The sequence below is a fragment of the Anomaloglossus baeobatrachus genome, unplaced genomic scaffold (assembly GCF_048569485.1).
Source record: "Anomaloglossus baeobatrachus isolate aAnoBae1 unplaced genomic scaffold, aAnoBae1.hap1 Scaffold_78, whole genome shotgun sequence".
In the NCBI taxonomy this organism is placed as follows: Eukaryota; Metazoa; Chordata; class Amphibia; order Anura; family Aromobatidae; genus Anomaloglossus; species Anomaloglossus baeobatrachus.
Window position 1 is genome coordinate 423,581 of NW_027445162.1, and position 21,721 is coordinate 445,301.

At 45.2% G+C, this 21,721-nt stretch overlaps 1 pseudogene; it reads left to right on the top strand.

Annotated features, from left to right (window-relative positions):
• The first annotated feature begins 20,885 nt into the window (after positions 1–20,885).
• Positions 20,886–21,092, top strand: LOC142288116 (U2 spliceosomal RNA; annotated as a pseudogene).
• Positions 21,093–21,721: the final 629 nt, after the last annotated feature.

The window sequence follows — 21,721 nt, forward strand, 5'->3', positions numbered from 1 at the left end:
CCACATCGGAGGGACCGAGGGATGGCTGCTGTGCTGAGATGGCGTTGAGTACGGTGTCCCTGCACAGTTGCACTTTTGGTCATATCCCAAAATGAGTTGAAAAAGGACAGATGCTGTTGGAAAGGGGAACAGGTGTGTTGGAAAGGGGAAAAAAGTTTTGGTCCGTGGATTTGGTGGTTAAGCAACTGTAACATTTGCTGAAGAAACAACATCTGTTACAGTGGGACTGGCAGATTTGGATAAAGTGGTATATAATCTGTGACCGCTATATAACGAAAATTAATAAGAAAAGAAAGAGAAAGGTATATATCCCCATCACCAGTCAGTGTCCACCGTGCTCCCAGTTGGAAAAGGAGAGGTTGGCAACTTGAAGGTTTGGTGGAGGATACAGAGCTGTGTGGCTATGAAACTAATAGTAGCCTGAACCGAGTTAGACGCCATTCGATCTGGAGACTGTGAGCCCTGTTAGCGTCACAGGGTCCACATGCCCACCCAGCCCAGGAACTCCCTGTTAACAACACAGGGGCCATTGAGTACGCTGACCGTGTGCGTAGGGGCCACACCTGTGGACAGCAGGCGCATCAGCAGCAGCAGGCCTGTTAATGCCACTGGGCTGCACAAGCAGGACTGTTAGGACAGGAGCTGGTCTTAACCGTTCTGCGTTACCAACTGTGGTGGTGGCCTGCATCCACCACCCGATCCCTGCCTACCTCTGGCCTAAAGCCGCAATGGGTTCAACACATGGAGGTGTGCTCTTTCGGAGCATAATAGAAGACTGCGCACCTCCTGGTTGGCTCCAGCCCCTTTTATAACCTGGGTCCGCCCCAAACCAGGGTGAACCACAATGCACCTCCTGGAGACAAAAGTAGAGTGACACGTCATGAGTGGCATAACTAGCGTCCTATTTGGAAACGCAACTTCAATGATGACCTCATGGCTGCCATGACCCAAACACCTCACCAGTCATCGTCTGAGCATCAATAATGCGGTGACAAGTCATAGGTGTGGGCCTCTGCAAGCCATTTGGGAGGACACCTGATGCCCTGTGGTCTATATGGGACCCCCACATCAGGGCCAGGGCCAAAGAGTTCATTACCGGACCTAGTCTCTGATGCAGGAAGTGCCTGAGCATGCTCAGTAGCATGAAATACAGTCTCTGAAAAAAGACTATCAGCTTTAGCATGGTGTCTATGCCCAAAACAGGACTTAGACCCGGCACGGAATGCAAGCACCTGTGCAAAGAGGCTTTTCACACTTAGTGTGGGAGCATGCGCTGTATCCCGAAATGAAAACTTAGCGTCAGGAATGGCACAGTCAGGCTGAGCATACTCACTAGGCGAAACACTGTAATTATGCTGCAGCTGGGGTACATCGGCACACGCATGCGCACTAGCTGCCTCTCCACACTTAGACGTGGAGGGGAAATTTGTCTTGGAGATGCTGTCTATGAAAAGAAGGAAAAGCTAAAGGAAGCCTGACTTTCTATCCCTCCGAATTATGAAATGCAGCAATGAATTCCATGAGTTTGCTATAACATTAGCGTAGCAAAATGTGCATGAGGGTGTGATGTAGAGGTGCTAGAAATAGCTTGTCACCAGTGGGGCACTAATGGAATACAACAGCCAGTTCTATGATGCCACAAAATGGCAGTATTTTGTGCTATCATTATAGCTTATTAAAAACAGAGCACGAGGTTGTCATGCAGAGGTGCTGCACATAGATTTGCAGTAGTGTGAATTGACAAAAGTACAATAGCCACGTTTAGGATACAACTAGGTACAGTGAGTGTTTGCTAGTAAAATTGCTTAGTTTAAAAAAGTTGTAGTGTGCAATGCAGGCAGACGTGCTATGCAAATGTCTTTGCACTAGTGGGACTATAGCAAAGTCCAATAGCCACGTATAGGATGCCACTAGGTACACTGAGTGTGTGCTAGTATAATGGCTTCGTTATAATTTGTTGGAGTGTGCAACGCAGGCAGATGCGCTCTGCAAATATCTTGGCACTAGTGGGACTATAGCAAAGTCCAATAGCCACGTATAGGATGCCACTAGGTACACTGTGTGTTTGCTAGTATAATGGATGAGTTTAAAAAAGATAGAGTGTGCAATGCAGGCAGACGTGCTGCAAATAACGTTCCAATACTGTGAATTGACAAAAGTACAATAGCCACGTTTAGGATACAACTAGGTACAGTGAGTGTTTGCTAGTATAATGGCTTCGTTATAATTAGTTGGAGTGTGCAACGCAGGCAGATGCGCTCTGCAAATGTCTTGGCACTAGTGGGACTATAGCAAAGTCCAATAGCCACGTATAGGATGCCACTAGGTACACTGACTGTTTGGTAGTATAATGGCTGAGTTTAAAAAAGTTAGAGTGTGCAATGCAGGCAGACGTGCTGCAAATAACGTTCCAATACTGTGAATTGACAAAAGTACAATAGCCACGTTTAGGATGCCACTAGGTACACTGACTGTTTGCTAGTATAATGGCTGAGTTTAAAAAAGTTAGAGTGTGCAATGCAGGCAGACGTGCTGCAAATAACGTTCCAATACTGTGAATTGACAAAAGTACAATAGCCACGTATAGGATGCCACTAGGTACACTGACTGTTTGCTAGTATAATGGCTGAGTTTAAAAAAGTTAGAGTGTGCAATGCAGGCAGACGTGCTGCAAATAACGTTCCAATACTGTGAATTGACAAAAGTACAATAGCCACGTTTAGGATGCCACTAGGTACACTGACTGTTTGCTAGTATAATGGCTGAGTTTAAAAAAGTTAGAGTGTGCAATGCAGGCAGACGTGCTGCAAATAACGTTCCAATACTGTGAATTGACAAAAGTACAATAGCCACGTTTAGGATGCCACTAGGTACACTGACTGTTTGGTAGTATAATGGCTGAGTTTAAAAAAGTTAGAGTGTGCAATGCAGGCAGACGTGCTGCAAATAACGTTCCAATACTGTGAATTGACAAAAGTACAATAGCCACGTTTAGGATACAACTAGGTACAGTGAGTGTTTGCTAGTATAATGGCTGAGTTTAAAAAAGTTAGAGTGTGCAATGCAGGCAGACGTGCTGCAAATAACGTTCCAATACTGTGAATTGACAAAAGTACAATAGCCACGTTTAGGATGCCACTAGGTACAGTGAGTGTTTGCTAGTATAATGGCTGAGTTTAAAAAAGTTAGAGTGTGCAATGCAGGCAGACGTGCTGCAAATAACGTTCCAATACTGTGAATTGACAAAAGTACAATAGCCACGTTTAGGATGCCACTAGGTACACTGACTGTTTGCTAGTATAATGGCTGAGTTTAAAAAAGTTAGAGTGTGCAATGCAGGCAGACGTGCTGCAAATAACGTTCCAATACTGTGAATTGACAAAAGTACAATAGCCACGTTTAGGATGCCACTAGGTACACTGACTGTTTGGTAGTATAATGGCTGAGTTTAAAAAAGTTAGAGTGTGCAATGCAGGCAGACGTGCTGCAAATAACGTTCCAATACTGTGAATTGACAAAAGTATAATAGCCACGTTTAGGATGCCACTAGGTACACTGACTGTTTGGTAGTATAATGGCTGAGTTTAAAAAAGTTAGAGTGTGCAATGCAGGCAGACGTGCTGCAAATAACGTTCCAATACTGTGAATTGACAAAAGTACAATAGCCACGTTTAGGATACAACTAGGTACAGTGAGTGTTTGCTAGTATAATGGCTGAGTTTAAAAAAGTTAGAGTGTGCAATGCAGGCAGACGTGCTGCAAATAACGTTCCAATACTGTGAATTGACAAAAGTACAATAGCCACGTTTAGGATACAACTAGGTACAGTGAGTGTTTGCTAGTATAACGGCTGAGTTTAAAAAAGTTAGAGTGTGCAATGCAGGCAGACGTGCTGCAAATAACGTTCCAATACTGTGAATTGACAAAAGTACAATAGCCACGTTTAGGATGCCACTAGGTACAGTGAGTGTTTGCTAGTATAATGGCTGAGTTTAAAAAAGTTAGAGTGTGCAATGCAGGCAGACGTGCTGCAAATAACGTTCTAATACTGTGAATTGACAAAAGTACAATAGCCACGTTTAGGATGCCACTAGGTACAGTGAGTGTTTGCTAGTATAATGGCTGAGTTTAAAAAAGTTAGAGTGTGCAATGCAGGCAGACGTGCTGCAAATAACGTTCCAATACTGTGAATTGACAAAAGTACAATAGCCACGTTTAGGATGCCACTAGGTACACTGACTGTTTGCTAGTATAATGGCTGAGTTTAAAAAACTTGGAGTGTGCAATGCAGGCAGATGTGCTCTGCAAATGTCTTGGCACTAGTGGGACTATAGCAAAGTCCAATAGCCACGTATAGGATGCCACTAGGTACACTGAGTGTGTGCTAGTATAATGGCTTCGTTATAATTTGTTGGAGTGTGCAACGCAGGCAGATGCGCTCTGCAAATGTCTTGGCACTAGTGGGACTATAGCAAAGTCCAATAGCCACGTATAGGATGCCACTAGGTACACTGAGTGTTTGCTAGTATAATGGCTTCGTTATAATTAGTTGGAGTGTGCAACGCAGGCAGATGCGCTCTGCAAATGTCTTGGCACTAGTGGGACTATAGCAAAGTCCAATAGCCACGTATAGGATGCCACTAGGTACACTGAGTGTTTGCTAGTATAATGGCTGAGTTTAAAAAACTTGGAGTGTGCAATGCAGGCAGATGTGCTCTGCTAATGTCTTTGCACTAGTGGGACTATAGCAAAGTCCAATAGCCACGTATAGGATGCCACTAGGTACACTGAGTGTGTGGTAGTATAATGGCTTAGTTATAATTCGTTGGAGTGTGCAACGCAGGCAGACGTGCTGCAAATGTCTTGGCACTAGTGGGACTATAGCAAAGTCCAATAGCCACGTATAGGATGCCACTAGGTACACTGAGTGTTTGCTAGTATAATGGCTTCGTTATAATTTGTTGGAGTGTGCAACGCAGGCAGATGCGCTCTGCAAATGTCTTGGCCCTAGTGGGACTATAGCAAAGTCCAATAGCCACGTATAGGATGCCACTAGGTACACTGAGTGTTTGCTAGTATAATGGCTGAGTTTAAAAAACTTGGAGTGTGCAATGCAGGCAGATGTGCTCTGCTAATGTCTTTGCACTAGTGGGACTATAGCAAAGTCCAATAGCCACGTATAGGATGCCACTAGGTACACTGAGTGTTTGCTAGTAAAATTGCTTAGTTTAAAAAACTTGGAGTGTGCAATGCAGGCAGATGTGCTCTGCAAATGTCTTTGCACTAGTGGGACTATAGCAAAGTCCAATAGCCACAGATAGGATGCCACTAGGTACACTGAGTGTTTGCTAGTATAATGGCTTACTTAGAATGAGTTGGAGTGTGCAGAGGACAAGAGGGTACAGTGGCAGGATTGTGGTGCTCTGGGTAGAGGAATGGAAGCCTGCCTTTCTATTCCCTCCTAATGGTGAAATGCAGGGAGGAAATCCCTGACCTGGGCTACACAGACGCTGTTGCTGTTTGCAGGACCTGTCACCTATGGCTCTCTGACCCTGCCGGTACGAGCCCTTAAAAGGACTGCTAGAATGTGCTCTCCCTAAGCTGTCTAACGCTGTGTATGCAGCGCATACAGCTGTATCGGCGATAGGACAAAGGACGGATCTGCGACAGTGATGTCTGACACCAAAGACGCAGAAGGCAGATAATGGCGATCGTGAAGAAAATGTCCGGTTTTATAATGCAGGGACATGTGACATGCAGATCCTATCACACATGCCGTTGCTTCTCTGCCTCAAAGTCCACTTAGGTGTGTGTGTGTCTGTGATTGGCTGACATGCTGGCCAGCCCCACAAGACGCGCGCGCTTAGGGAAGGAAGACAAGAAAAAAAAAAAAAAAAATGGCGATCGCCATTATAGAAACAGCAGTGATCTGAAGGCGCTGTTCACGCACACTATACACTGAAATGTGATAATAGTTTGATTCACAGAGTGACTTACACTATTACAGCAGAAACCAAGCTAAGATTTAGCTGTTTTTTGGCTGCTAGAACCGTTCTCGAACGTTTCTAGAACTATCGAGCTTTTGCAAAAAGCTCGAGTTCTAGTTCGATCTAGAACATGCCCCAAAATCACTCGAGCCTAGAACTGGAGAACCACGAACCACGAACCGCGCTCAACTCTAATCATGACACGTGGGCTATAACACAATAGACCGTGTGACAAAGAAGAAAGGAGAGAAAGAAGAGGAAGAAAATGCAACTACCTGTAACATTACGTGATAGTCACTGGTAAGTATCACTTGACAATTCAAGTGAAAAAGGATTCCTTTATTAAAGGGTTCTCAGTCGCCTCAGGATCATGAAATACTAGGGTAAATGATATGAGAATGGGTAAGAAGCACCACTAAAGGAAATATGAGATGCAGGACATATATCTATAAACCCCTGAACTACATGATAGAAATAAAAAGAAGAAAAAAGAAAAAAAAGAAGAAAGAAGAAGAACACATAGAATGCGGAAAGAGAATGGGTACAACTACCTGAGTTACTGCAGGGAGGCCCCTGGTTGGTATTGTGAGGGTTAGTGGAATTCCTTCACTGAAGGGTTCTCAGTTGCCTCAGGTTCGTGAAAAATGCTATAGACAAATAATGCCCGGAGAAAAGGGGTTCATATACAGCGAATAATGGTAATACAAGGTACATGTGTCACATGTAATAGTATATATATATATATTGTACTAAGCTCTACACCAGAAATAGAAAGTAGTCCCTCTGCCTTCTGTCTAGGTGCCCTGAGTTATGTCCTGTAAACTGTCACAGGGACCCAGACACACATGTGTAGTAGGGGAATATCCCTGCTGAGATGCCAGTGCTAGAGCACTCGTTTGCTGTGGAGTTGAACGCTATGTGAGCAGTTCTTACCTTCAATGAGCAGAAGTCTCTTTTTTCAGATTTCAATATCTCTGTGGGTATCTGGCAGAAATATGGAATACTCTTTACTGCTAAGACCCTGTACACCACTCCCACTAAAGGGGGCTTTACACGCTGCGACATCGCTAATGCGGAGTCGTTGGGGTCACGGAATTTGTGACGCACATCCGGCCGCATTAGCGATGTTGCTGCGTGTGACACCGATGAGCGATTTTGCATCGCTGCAAAAACGTGCAAAATCGCTCATCGGTGACATGGGTCTCCATTCTCGATTATCGTTACTGCAGCAGTAACGATGTAGTTCGTCGCTCCTGCGGCAGCACACATCGCTCCGTGTGACACCGCAGAAACGAGGAACCTCTCCTTACCTGCCTCCCAGCCGCTATGAGGAAGGAAGGAGGTGGGCGGGATGTTCCGGCCACTCATCTCCGCCCCTCCGCTGCTATTGGGCGGTCGCTCAGTGACGTCGCTGTGACGCCGCACGGACCGCCCCCTTAGAAAGGAGGCGGTTCGCCGGTCACAGCGACGTCGCCGGGCAGGTAAGTATGTGTGACGGGTCTGGTCGGTGTTGTGCAGCATGGGCAGCGATTTGCCCGTGTCGCGCAACAGATGGGGGCGGGTATCCACACTAGCGATATCGGGACCGATATCGCAGTGTGTAAAGTAGCCTTTAATAAACTGTGTAAAGGATTTTAAGTAAAAATCCACAATAAACCAGCGCTAGATGGGTTTTTATAATTTTATTAATAGACCACAAATAAAAATTTTTTTGCTATCCTTGTTTCAAGACAGAGTATTTGATAATATACAATACACTGATTATTACTAAAACCAAGGACCACATAAAACAAGGACCACATAAAATAAAAAATGAAAGTAATGAGAATAAAATTATTTTGTATAACCAATTAACTTCGAGGTGATACAATATTCACATTCATTTAGTTTTACCAGTCTAATGTAATGCCCCGGCCGGTGGCATATATTTTGTTTGGTTAATAATTTAGACTTATACAATGAAAGAGTACTATACCACCCCTGGCTAACTTACAAGTTTTAAGTTGTACAATATAAGTTTGCGACGTTATATTCGCCCCCAGGGCCTGGGGGAATAAACCTCACAACAACTTGACCGCAAAAAACACCCCGGATTTCTCCGTTGATTAGGCTGGAACCGCTATGTACAGGATTGACCTGTTAGACTTCCAGAGCGGACGTTTTGAGGCCAGTGGCCGCGACTAGTGCTGGCTCTGGGGGAGATGTATGGTTACCGACATCCCTCTTTACAGAGCCTTTATAACACTTCACAAGGCCACAAACCAGCCGGTCCCGTATTCTCCCAAATGTACTTTCGAAATCAAGCAGTACGAAGCCACTGAAAGCACCAAGATGTTGGCTGCGGACAACAATAAGATCAGCGGTAACTACTCAGCCTCTCCAGCGGGCAGTCCAGACCGTATCCAGTGTCAGCTGACTGATTCCACACAGGAGGAAGTTGCTTGGCAGGTTAGCACCACACAAGGCTCCGATCCGCTTCCAAACGAGCAATGCAGAACCGCTGGAGGTACCAATGTATCCTGGTTGCAGACAAAGGAAATGTCAGCGGTAACCTCTCAACCTCTCCAGCAGGCAATCCGTACCGTGTCCAGTGGAAGCCGGTTGATTCCACACGAGGGAGAGATTACTTGGCAGGTTATCAACGCACAGGTGAGGTAGGCTAAAAAAAAGAAAACTGATCCGACGCGCGTTTCGGGGGCGTGTAACGGCCCCCTTCCTCAAGGATAACTCAGCTGTTGCCTAGAGCACTATTTATGCATATATTTAATTGGTTATAATTTGCATAAAATTAAACAATGTTTAAATTCAACCAACATTCAATGACCACTACATATATCAATTTGTGAAAGACCGTTCATAATAGCCATATAATATAATTATGTGCAAAGGTTTTTCTAAAGGTTTTTCTAAAAAGATATAGCCTTGCTTGTATCATCATATACTGGGAAGACAATGTGTATATATGCATATGCTTTCTTTCAACAATAAATTTAACAAAAGGACATCATAAAGGTGTAATATAAATTTGCTATAATATGAAAAGCCCCTTATATCTACATCAACCTTGGGCAAGTGAAGCACCAATTTTAATATATATTATGCATATATACACATATATCTCCATGACAATCGCTTTTTTTTTTTTTTTTTTTTTTTCCTTCTCTCCGTATTATTATCAGTACCTATTACTCCTCTACCTATAAAAATATAAATTAATTAAAAGCAAACAGTTCTATATCATTATTGAGTCCATATGGTTTCAAGGTGTTCAATTCAAAAATCCATTGGCTTTCTGCTCGTGACATTTTTTTAATGAAATCGCCACCTCTCCAATCCTTAGTTATTTTTTGTACGCCCCATACTTGGGATCCTTTAAAGGACCCTCCATGTTTTAACACATAATGTCTGGATAGGGGGTGCTTAGTACATTTATTTTTAACACTTCTAATGTGCTCACCCACCCTTTTCCATAGGGGTCTAATAGTTCTCCCAATGTATTTTTTCTGACAGGGACATTGAATGCAATATACTACTCCCTTTGATTGACATGTAATAAATTCTCTAATCATGACTTCTGACTGCCCCTGTAAGAAGGATTTCCGTGAAATATTTTTTGTATTCTTACATACTATACAGCTTTTGCATGGAAAAAAACCTTTCAGGCCAAATAATCCTCCCTTATTAGGTGCTGTAAGATTACGTATGGTGGGTGCCACTAAATTGCCAATATTGTTTGCCTTCCTATATATGAATATAACGTCGCAAACTTATATTGTACAACTTAAAACTTGTAAGTTAGCCAGGGGTGGTATAGTACATCTTTCATTGTATAAGTCTAAATTATTAACCAAACAAAATATATGCCACCGGCCGGGGCATTACATTAGACTGGTAAAACTAAATCAATGTGAATATTGTATCACCTCGAAGTTAATTGGTTATACAAAAGAATTTTATTCTCATTACTTTCATTTTTTATTTTATGTGGTCCTTGTTTTATGTGGTCCTTGGTTTTAGTAATAATCAGTGTATTGTATATTATCAAATACTCTGTCTTGAAACAAGGATAGCAAAAAATGTTTTATTTGTGGTCTATTAATAAAATTATAAAAACCCATCTAGCGCTGGTTTATTGTGGATTTTTACTTAAAATCCTTTACACAGTTTATTAAAGGCTACTTTACACACTGCGATATCGGTCCCGATATCGCTAGTGTGGATACCCGCCCCCATCTGTTGCGCGACACGGGCAAATAGCTGCCCATGCTGCACAACACCGACCAGACCCGTCACACATACTTACCTGCCAGGCAACGTCGCTGTGACCGGCGAACCGCCTCCTTTCTAAGGGGGCGGTCCGTGCGGCGTCACAGCGACGTCACTGAGCGACCGCCCAATAGCAGCGGAGGGGCGGAGATGAGTGGCCGGAACATCCCGCCCACCTCCTTCCTTCCTCATAGCGGCTGGGAGGCAGGTAAGGAGAGGTTCCTCGTTTCTGCGGTGTCACACGGAGCGATGTGTGCTGCCGCAGGAGCGACGAACTACATCGTTACTGCTGCAGTAACGATAATCGAGAATGGAGACCCATGTCACCGATGAGCGATTTTGCACGTTTTTGCAGCGATGCAAAATCGCTCATCGGTGTCACACGCAGCAACATCGCTAATGCGGCCGGATGTGCGTCACAAATTCCGTGACCCCAACGACTCCGCATTAGCGATGTCGCAGCGTGTAAAGCCCCCTTTAGTGGGAGTGGTGTACAGGGTCTTAGCAGTAAAGAGTATTCTATATTTCTGCCAGATACCCACAGAGATATTGAAATCTGAAAAAAGAGACTTCTGCTCATTGAAGGTAAGAACTGCTCACATAGCGTTCAACTCCACAGCAAACGAGTGCTCTAGCACTGGCATCTCAGCAGGGATATTCCCCTACTACACATGTGTGTCTGGGTCCCTGTGACAGTTTACAGGACATAACTCAGGGCACCTAGACAGAAGGCAGAGGGACTACTTTCTATTTCTGTTGTAGAGCTTAGTACAATATATATATATATACTATTACATGTGACACATGTACCTTGTATTACCATTATTCGCTGTATATGAACCCCTTTTCTCCGGGCATTATTTGTCTATAGCATTTTTCACGAACCTGAGGCAACTGAGAACCCTTCAGTGAAGGAATTCCACTAACCCTCACAATACCAACCAGGGGCCTCCCTGCAGTAACTCAGGTAGTTGTACCCATTCTCTTTCCGCATTCTATGTGTTCTTCTTCTTTCTTCTTTTTTTTCTTTTTTCTTCTTTTTATTTCTATCATGTAGTTCAGGGGTTTATAGATATATGTCCTGCATCTCATATTTCCTTTAGTGGTGCTTCTTACCCATTCTCATATCATTTACCCTAGTATTTCATGATCCTGAGGCGACTGAGAACCCTTTAATAAAGGAATCCTTTTTCACTTGAATTGTCAAGTGATACTTACCAGTGACTATCACGTAATGTTACAGGTAGTTGCATTTTCTTCCTCTTCTTTCTCTCCTTTCTTCTTTGTCACACGGTCCAGACTGCCAGGACCCAACTACCACCATTTTTCCCCCCTAGAAAGACACGACACCGTTCTCTTATAAATTAAAATACTTTTATTTGAATTTTCCATTTTGGAGAGAGGCATGGAGAAAAAACCACTCTCATCTTTTGGCATAAAATTTGGTCGCAGCTTTAAACCAGGCATTAACTTGCCAACATCACGGGGTTCAGGTAAATGTACCGCCTTCCGGCCGTCCGGCGCGGGTATTTCACCACCACTTTTTCTACCCCTTCCGCTGCTGCGACTTAAACACAGAAAACTCAATCAACTTGGAAAACAAAAAGGGAGGGAGGGTGGGAAAACAGGTCCGGGGCCTGCAGCCGAGAGGCTGGAAGCTGGGCAGCACGGTGATATGTATCCAGGAGGCGGGGCTTAGGCCAGTCACACCACAGGAGGCGGGGGCGGCAGGTCAGTGTCTTTCTAGGGGGAGACCTCTATTTAAACATGCATAGGGGCCAGCAGTCAGGGGGCAGCATCTCAAGTTTCTGGCTGCAGTGCCCCTCAGACTGCCAGGACCCAACTACCACCATTTTTCCCCCCTAGAAAGACACGACACCGTTCTCTTATAAATTAAAATACTTTTATTTGAATTTTCCATTTTGGAGAGAGGCATGGAGAAAAAACCACTCTCATCTTTTGGCATAAAATTTGGTCGCAGCTTTAAACCAGGCATTAACTTGCCAACATCACGGGGTTCAGGTAAATGTACCGCCTTCCGGCCGTCCGGCGCGGGTATTTCACCACCACTTTTTCTACCCCTTCCGCCAAGGAGCAGCACCGCGCCAGCAAGCTGCGACCCCCCCCAAAAACTGAAATACCTGAGCCGTCCCAGGCATTTCCGAAACCACCATATCCATAACATCATCATTTTGGGGTGTACCCATCCGAGCTTAAGGACAGCCAAATATTGCCTTCCAGCTGGCGGTGCCAGACCAACAACCTCTTTTTTTTTTTTTTTTTTTTTTTTTAAAAAACACTTTATTAACAGCACAACTTGGGTAGGCCCTGATCGACCATGCGCCAGGAGAGATCCTTATCACATTCTTCCATAGCTCCAAGCCACCTGGGCCAGAGGGTAACCTTCGACCGGATCGTTGTAACACTCCACACTAAAACAGGGAAACTTGTACCTCTCTGACCGGATAAGGGTAAGAGGCCTAGCTAGACGGCCTTGGACCAGCTACTTGAAGCCTATGTGTATCACCAAGTCGGTTGTAGAAAAGAGAGCTCACGCAATCTTGATCGCCTCTGATAGACCCACAGCTGAGCCAAGCTCCGGCAACCTTTCCAATTACTTTCACTGTAACAGGAACCAAGAACCGACCACCAAGGCGAAGAGGCGAAGATCCGCTCTCCTCGCAGACAACATACATGGAAGTAACCTCGGACCCAATCACTGGGCCGACTTGGATCTGAAAGGCAAAAACACTGTCAGAACAGGGAATTCTCGTAACCATCAAACACCTCGTCTCTCCAAGGTGGTACTGACAAAAAGACAAAAACCCACAAAAATTTTTTTTTTTTTTTTTTTTTTTTTTTTTTGGATAAACAAATCACAATCATGTCATTTTACATTAGCCCTGTACACTGTTCTGAATCTCCTTACGTGTCGAATAAAACCCGATTTCAAAAAACCAACTCCGACCTGACGTCCCTCATAATGCATTTCCATTGTCGTTACCTGATCCACTGAAAACTGTGCTCATGTATGCTGGCTCCTGAAGCCTTGTAGCACCCCAACTCTGGGAGAGTACGTGCCGGGTACCACGGCTGGCAAACACCAAAATAACGAGTAACCGTCGCATTACCAACCAAAAACCAGCCCACAAAATGGAGGACCAACTACGTAACGCTAAAATGAAGGGCCGTCGTCATGGGTAAAAACTGGTCCCATACACCCGCTCGCCTAAGAGACATAAACGACAACGTCGGGACACCCGCCGAGTGAGGGAAAAAGATCCAAAATATCAATGTATAGATTTGCAATGGGGCGAACAATCCAAACCCCCACTTTTTTCTTTTTTTTTTTTTTTTTTTTTTTTAAAACAAAACAAACAATCTTCGGCTAAAAAAGAATAGGCCTACTGTGCTCCACTCGCTTACCATAATCATCCAACCCTTCAATACCTTTCACCCCACAAGACCCTCATCGCTTCAGTACCGTTCCGCAATTTAAAAATGGGAAGACCGACCTCGTAACAGTTTGCTTGCAACCGAAATTGGTGCACATTCGCTGAATACTGCAGGGTGTGTATTACTAGAGGGTGGCTTGTAAAATCGTCACGCACATCAACCACCAGAGCAACACCCGCTGAATAACGTACCATCGAACCGTCAGGTCAATGCAAAATGGAGGCCCGGATCATAGGCCTAACTTCACCGAGCACCCCACCATCTAGCTGAGAACTCCAACCTTGATCCTGCTGGTGGGTTGAGTTACCAAAATACCTGAGATTGGGATTGCAATAAGGTGCCCGATACTAACCCGGAACCCAGATGCCTGTTTTGCCTTCAACCCTGCGTTGACCCATAATCATTCCAAGCCACAAAAACCAAATCAGCCTGATTACTTATTCGAGGAAAGGGCTGTAGTTGGTTAAGGCTTTTACCCACCGGCATCGTCGGACCACTGGTCATTCTCCTATTTCCCAGTCCACCCCCCCTTTTGTGTAGCTGGAACCGAAATAGGGGGAAAGGCGCAATCAAAGTTAGGTTAATGGACCATGTCCCCCCGGGCCCAGCATAAGGAGCATTTTTTTTTTTTTTTTTTATATATAACTATATAAACACTTTGTATCGCAAATGATCCCGAACAGCTGGCCCTGCAACGCCGTAATACTCCATCTACAAATCTGTCTGTTCCTGCTCTTGAAACTATTATGGCATGGCACGGTGGCTCAATGGCTAGCTGCAGCCCTGGGGTCCTGGGCCCAAATCCCGCCAAGGACACCATCCGCAAGGAGCCTGTACGTTCTCCCCGTGACTGCGTGGGTCTACTCCGGGCACTCTAGCCTCCTCCCACACCCCCATAAACATACAGATAGGGAATCCAGACCGTAAGCCCCGATGGGGCAGCGTCCCCAATCCATGCAACGCACACAAAAACTAAAAGTGAATTTATACCTTTTAGAATATGTATGTGGAAGTAATTGTCCAGAAAATATTAGCGGGCATAATTATTCTGCGAATAGCTAACATTGCCGGTTTTCCCATCTCACTTGTTTATTTTCAGTTCTTACGGTAAGGAAAACCAATTAAAACATACGTAATTAACCAAAGAGGGAAAATCTAGTAAAAAAGGATGAAAATTACTTCACTACAAAAAAGAAGCAGTTTTAGAAAAACAATCAAACCATGCAAATGTACAGAGATATACTTCTCACATTTCGATAAAACTAACTGTGACCAATATAGATCCCTTCTTTCAATTACAGCATGACATTAGGGGTAAAACAGGGGGGTTAGATCCCGTGATCCCATAATATTGTCACTAATCAATAAATCACTTGAAGGGTCAGTTAACCGGTGGCAACAAGATTATTACAAGGAATGGAGGCCGCCTGTATTAAACTAAGGTTGAAAAATTAAGATATGTTTAATTTTTGAAAGACGTCTCAGAGGATATCTCATTTGTACCTCTTCCGACAGGCCTACAAGCTGCCGTAACCCTCAGTCCGATACAGCGCCGCACAATCAGCTCTGCCCTCATCTACTGTCTCCTCACCCATCCCCTGTAGACTGTGAGCCCTCGCGGGCAGGGTCCTCTCTCCCCCTGTACCAGTCTGTGCCTTGTACGGTTTATGATTATTATACTGGTACCTATTATGTAAAAACCCCTTTCGCATGCAAAGCGCCATGAATTATATGGCGCATAATAAATAATAATAATTTGTATAAATACCCGTGTGGTCAATATAAATAAACTGCCACCAAACTTAATCCTCCGAAATAGGGAAGGCTTCTTTACAGTTAGAGCAGGTAGATTGTGGAATGCTGTCTACAAGGGGTAGGAATGCTAGATACCATCACAGCTTTTAACAGAAACGGGGGAGGGCGATTCCCTCAGCACCAATAACATTGTTATAAATAACTTAGTGACAACATGTAGAGCTGGGCGGGACGCCTGTTACCTGTGACGTCACGTTATCCTCCCTAGGGGGACTTATCCCACCCCGCATTCCCCATCAGGGTACTCACCTGGTGATTCAGGAAATGACAAGACGACTGGATCTAGATCTACCCACGTAACGCCTGCTACGACGACGCTCACACCTATCCAAGGGTTAAGATGACAGACTCCGGACATGGTGGCTACCCATGCCAAAGCTTGCTACCGTGACCCCTGCACATGACCGTACAACGCGATAGTCGGCACCGCACCCACCGCCGCCATAACATGCTGAAATCCCCTGTGTGACAACGGGGCGGGGCTGTTAACAGTCACCATTGTCATAATGTCAAATGGAGTGTGTTTTGGCCTGGGAGGGGGCTTGGTGTAGGTGTGGTATCAGCAGGAGGGAAAACACGCCACCTGCTGACTGTTGCTTCTTGCCCCTGTTCACTACCAGCCCCCCTCAATTTGAACATTGAAGTCCTAACAGAATCCCTTAACCCGCCCGCTCACTGGGAGACCCACATGGTCCCTGGTTCATTCCCAGGCTAGCCCCCTTGGCATTCCCGGGGCATACAAACGGAGGGGAGGGGAAGTTCAGTGCGTGTGGGATGGGGTGATTTGACTCTTGCAGGTTAGTGCCTGCATACTAGATTCTCCCCTACCGTGCCTCCAACCTGCGCTGTGACAGGGACTGCACTGAGTCTGCACTTCAATTAGGCTGTGTGCCTAATTCATGCGTCCTGCGTCCCCTGCACAGTCTATGGAGACTGTGTAGAGGCCGTACGCACGTTGCATAGTAGAACGCAGCGATTCAGCTGTTGCCCGAATCGCTGTGTTCTAAGAAGTGACATGTCACTTCCGTGCGCTTTGCCGGCAGCTCCTGCTCTGTCTATGGCAGGAGCTGCAGGCTGAGCGCACGTTCTCTACCGGCACCATGCGCCTCAGAACGGAGCTTTTCAGCTGCGCTCTGAGGCACACCTTTTAGGTGCCGTGCAGAGCGCACACAGCCCTACCCAGCTCCTCCTCGGCACTGGCGACGGTGTATGGTCGGCGGTTGCTGGGCGGCGGGTGGGCGGGGCCAATGACAAAGAGCGCGAAGCGCTCTTTTTCAAACTTAATGGCGGCTCAAGCTGACCGGCGGGCGGGTAGTTCCCTCAGAACGCCGCTCGCCGGCGCACGTAGCTTGAGCCTCAGCAGGGAGGGAGCCGCTCATAGCAAACAGCGCCGTGAGCAGAACGCTTTCCTCCATGCTGATTTTAGGGGAGGAGGGGGGGGGGTGGGAGGAGGGGGGGGGGGGTGGGGGGAGGGGGGGGGTGAGGTTGTTAAATAATGGCGAGCACAAGCGGACCAGCGGGCGGGTAGTTCCCTTAGAACGCCGCGCTCACCGGTCACACATCGCTTGTGCCTCAGCATAGAGGGAGCCGCTCACAGCTAACAGTGCTGTGAGCTGAAACGCTTACCTCCCTGCTGATAGCTCTCTTACCGCCTCCAGGAGCGGGTCCCTGTGTCCGGCTGCCCAAACAGGTCCGGGTCCTGCAGCCGAGAGGCTGGAAGCTGGGCAGCACGGTGATATGTATCCAGGAGGCGGGGCTTAGGCCAGTCACACCACAGGAGGCGGGGGCGGCAGGTCAGTGTCTTTCTAGGGGGAGACCTCTATTTAAACATGCATAGGGGCCAGCAGTCAGGGGGCAGCATCTCAAGTTTCTGGCTGCAGTGCCCCTCATTGTGTTATAGCCCACGTGTCATGATAACACTTGTACCATCTTTTCATTTAGATTCCACCTACAATTATTTACCGATTCCAGTTCTGAAATAGGCTTTCATGATCTACTCACTAGAATTCTCAAGTGCATAAGGTACTGAGACATATACATGTTCACACCATTATAAAGAACAAAGTATAAACATTGAGGTTTTTCTCACACCCATGTTCCTGTGTTCTTTGATATGATATGTGTTCATTTCCTTCACTATATAGGATTGCAAGTTTTCCATTTGTACCTTAATGGCAATGATGCTATACAATTGAACACATATCATCCTGTTATCCATATAGGTGTGTATTTACCTGCTTGACTATTTTTGGTTGTTTGATCCAGAATGTTTCTCCAGATAGGTCATGTGGAAATTTTCTTTCCTCAGTACAAATGTTTTCACTATGGCTTTGGAAAAATTTTTTGTATGTGCATCATGGTCATTTGACCCATTGTACTCTCAAGTAGCAATATATTGTACTGTTATGTTGTACTATGTACTAATTACGTGTTTATATGGTTTTGTAACCCTTTATGATCTTAGATAACTTTATCCTTGATAAAGACCTAAAAACAAGGTCGAAACGTTGGATGAATTATCCTTTTGCACAAATAAAGAATTTTCAGCATTCCAAGAGTTCTTTTCTTACGTTATTGATCACTATAGTGTGCCAGAGCTATTTCTATTGAATTGACTCTTATTTTTTCTGAGCACCTGCTATATACACAGTGACCCAGACATATTCAAGTTTCATTCAGAAGGCAGAGGGAAGCCTTAGCAGCTGAGCCTATATCTTGGCTTGTGAGCATTAGAACAGGCCGGCGATTACAGGGTAACATGAAAAATGTCCAGCTTGCATTATGACTAGAACATGACAATATCCTTTTAAGTACTAACCTATGATGCGTTCCTAAGCAGTTGATGTTATATGTTCTACATTTCATTTTCTGCATACTTTACAAGTAGTAGAATTTGCTTTGATATAGGCAACTGGATTTTCACAATGAAAAGGCAAAGGATAACGCCCGAAAAAGACGCCATACATTATGTCAGTGCCATCACTGACAAACCTGGATTGACCATGAAATACATCAATCCCCTTAAAGGTGAGTTAAAACAAGTTTTAACTAAATTGCCTTAATATTGTCATGCATTAGAATGACTGTCTTAGGTAATGATAAATATTTTCTACAGGAAGAGGAGTGTTTGCTGAAACTGAAATCGAAAAAGGGAGTTTTGTTGCAGAATATCGAGGCGAGCTCACGTATGCACTTACGATGGTAGACAACTACTCGAGATTTATGGTTGTGGTACAAGTCAAAGATCTAATGGCCCATACTGCAGCGAAGGTCTTCCAAGCACACTTATGCAGACCTCATGGCTACTCAGAGAGAGTCCTCACAGATCAAGGCACAGCCTTTGAAGCGGAAATCTTCAAGGACTTCTGCAGCTTTTACCGATGCAGGAAGATGCGCACTACACCCTACCATGCTCAAACCAATGGTTATCAACCTGCTCAGGACTTTACCCCATATTCCAGATGTGGCCTTACAAGTGATTTATAGAGGGGTAACAATACGTTGGGATCACCGGATCTAATCTCCCTTTTTATACACCCTAAAATCTTGTTTGCTTTAGAATAAACAATAACATCATAAAGGTATAGCAGTACCGTTTCAAAGTTTCGGTGTCCCAAGCAGCATTCCATCAGCCTCTGGAAGGTTCCTGGCAAATTGCACAGCTCGAAGGGCATGCTTTTGAACTCGCAGAGACCCATCGGGGTGGCAAAGGCGGTCTTCTCCCGGTCTGCCTCAGCAACGGACACTTGCCAATAGCGACTAGTGAGATCAAGGGTAGAAAAATAATTTGCAGTTCTCAATGCAGCTAGCTATTCCTCAATACAGGGGAGTGGTGCTGTCCTTCTTCTTTAACAGGACCAACGGAGCTGCCCAGAGGCTACAACTGTCACGGATAACCCCAGCCTCCTTCATGTTGCTCAACATGTCCTTGGTACACTGGTAATGTGCAGGTAGTTTTGGCTTATATCTCTCTTTGATGGGTGGGTGTGCACTTGTGGGGATGTAGTGTTTGACCCCTTTTATTCTTCAAAAGTCTAGCGGATGTTTGCTGAAGACTTGCTCGTATTCTTGCACTAGCCTGTAGACCCCCTTCTTGTGATGTGAAGGTGTGGAGTCAGTGCCTACGTGTAATTCCTTACACCACTCCTCTGGCTGACTTGGTGAGCTGTCACTGAATGGGTGGGCTGAAGCAATGGTGGATGCTGCTGTTTGGATAGCATGTGTATCTACTGAGAACAGCTTATCAATGGTGGCAAATCGGAGCAGCTTAATCTCTTGCTCTCCGCAGTTCAACACTCTCATGGGCACTCTTCCCTTCCATATTAATGAATAAAACTATGATGTAAATAGCATATAGATACCCCACAAATGCAGATAAAAGTAGGTTATGGGAAAAGGGGGAAGAGAGAAACAGGAAAATAGTGGAATAAAGTATACCTTCCAGGTGGGAGAGGAAATGGCAGCACAGCCAGTGGAGGTGAAGCAAGGGGAGCCTGCAACTAAAGAGTTGAGAGCGTTATCACATGGTGACTGAGCCTGATTGTAACGGGAGCATAGAGGTGCCGATCCTGTCTTACCTGCGTTGGTGTAGAAGTGGGTGTCCTGTGGTGGAGTCAGCTATGTGCAGTGGTGGCCGTGGGTTCTTTTATGTGCGACCGTAGTAATAGCTGCGCCCACTTCCTGTATGGGAGTGGAATGCAGTGAGGGTAATGGAACGCACGCCTGCGCATTTGTGTTTAACGTCGCGCATGTGCAGAACGGAGAAAAGGCTGCGCTCACTTCCTAATGAAAGGGAGTGAGACGCATCTGGGAAGGGAAGGGAAAAGATTAGGGTTTGGGGATGATGAAAGGGCTTTCTACGGGCAAGGATGGCAAAGGGTGGCAGTGACGGAAAGTCAGGCAGCCTGTCCTGTCCTGTCCTGTCCGTCCGTCTTTTTGTATCATGAATTGGAAAGACTGCAAGGGGGAGGGGAGGTGCTTGTGTCCAAAAGGAGGAGTTATTCAGATTCATTGCAGTGGGCGGCGGCTGCAAAAAGCACCATTCTTCTTGTTTTTGCTCTGCAAAACAGCCTTTTCAAGGGTTGGCTTGGGTGACAAAATGTCTTCTGTAGGCGTGGGTTTGTCTCCCTCTCCCTAAGATGTGTCCGGTATAGGCCAGGGTGCCACTCAAGGCCGTAACCAATTCGGGTTATAGCTTCTCGGCCTTTTGGCTAAGATCAAGTGTAGTTTCGGAGGACGCTACCTTGGTCGGTACTGGAAGGTGCCTGGGATTGCACGTCTGCCGGCCTTGAGGAAGTGTGTGCGCCTTCTGGTGACACATAGCCCTCTTGTGCCTGGACGGTTCCCAGGCAACGGGAGGCGATCACCTTTGTTATTTTGAAGTCCTACTGATAAACAGAAAAAAAAAAAAATTAAATCTGTTCTTATCAGTTTAATATCTGATACGTCCCCTCTCTGGGGACCATATATTAAATGGATTTTTAGAACAAGGAGATGGAAAAAATCTTGCTCTGTCCACTGCACGCATTGACCTGGTATTGCAGTACCTCCAGGACCGGTGCACCCCTTCTTAACCCAGTTTCCAAAAGCAGAACTCAATTCACCTGATTCAAATGAGCCCCATTAGTTAATTGAAAGAAAGCAAAAACTTTATATGCACCTCAATTTGGCCAATTCACTTTTCACACTTTCACCCTTTTTTTTATCTTTCACACCTTTTACTTGCTTTATTGATGCAAAAAGCTGTGCCAAATAGCAAACTCATCTCCACTCAACTTGACCAACTCTGCTATGTCCCGTGCAGTATCTTATTCTCAGTCTTATCTAGATCATTTGCAATTGAATAGAATAGATCCCTTTTGGCTGCTTATGACTGTGTAAAATATGTAGTTTTACTGGGCTGGGATGAGAGAATCCATTGAAGCATGGTGTAGGGATTGTGGTTCCTGTGTGCTAAGAAGAGAGGCTGGCACCAGCCAGAAAGCCCCATTGCAGCCAATAATCACTTAATAACTTTTTCAACTTGTCATCATATGGGAGGCCTTCCATTCCTTGTAGTAGTCTAGTTGCCCACCTTTGAACTGACTCTAACTTCTGAATGTCCTTATTAAAATGTGGAGCCCAAAACTGGTTCCCATATTCCAGATGTAGCCTTACAAGTGATTTATAGAGGTGTAAGAATACGTTGGGATCACGGG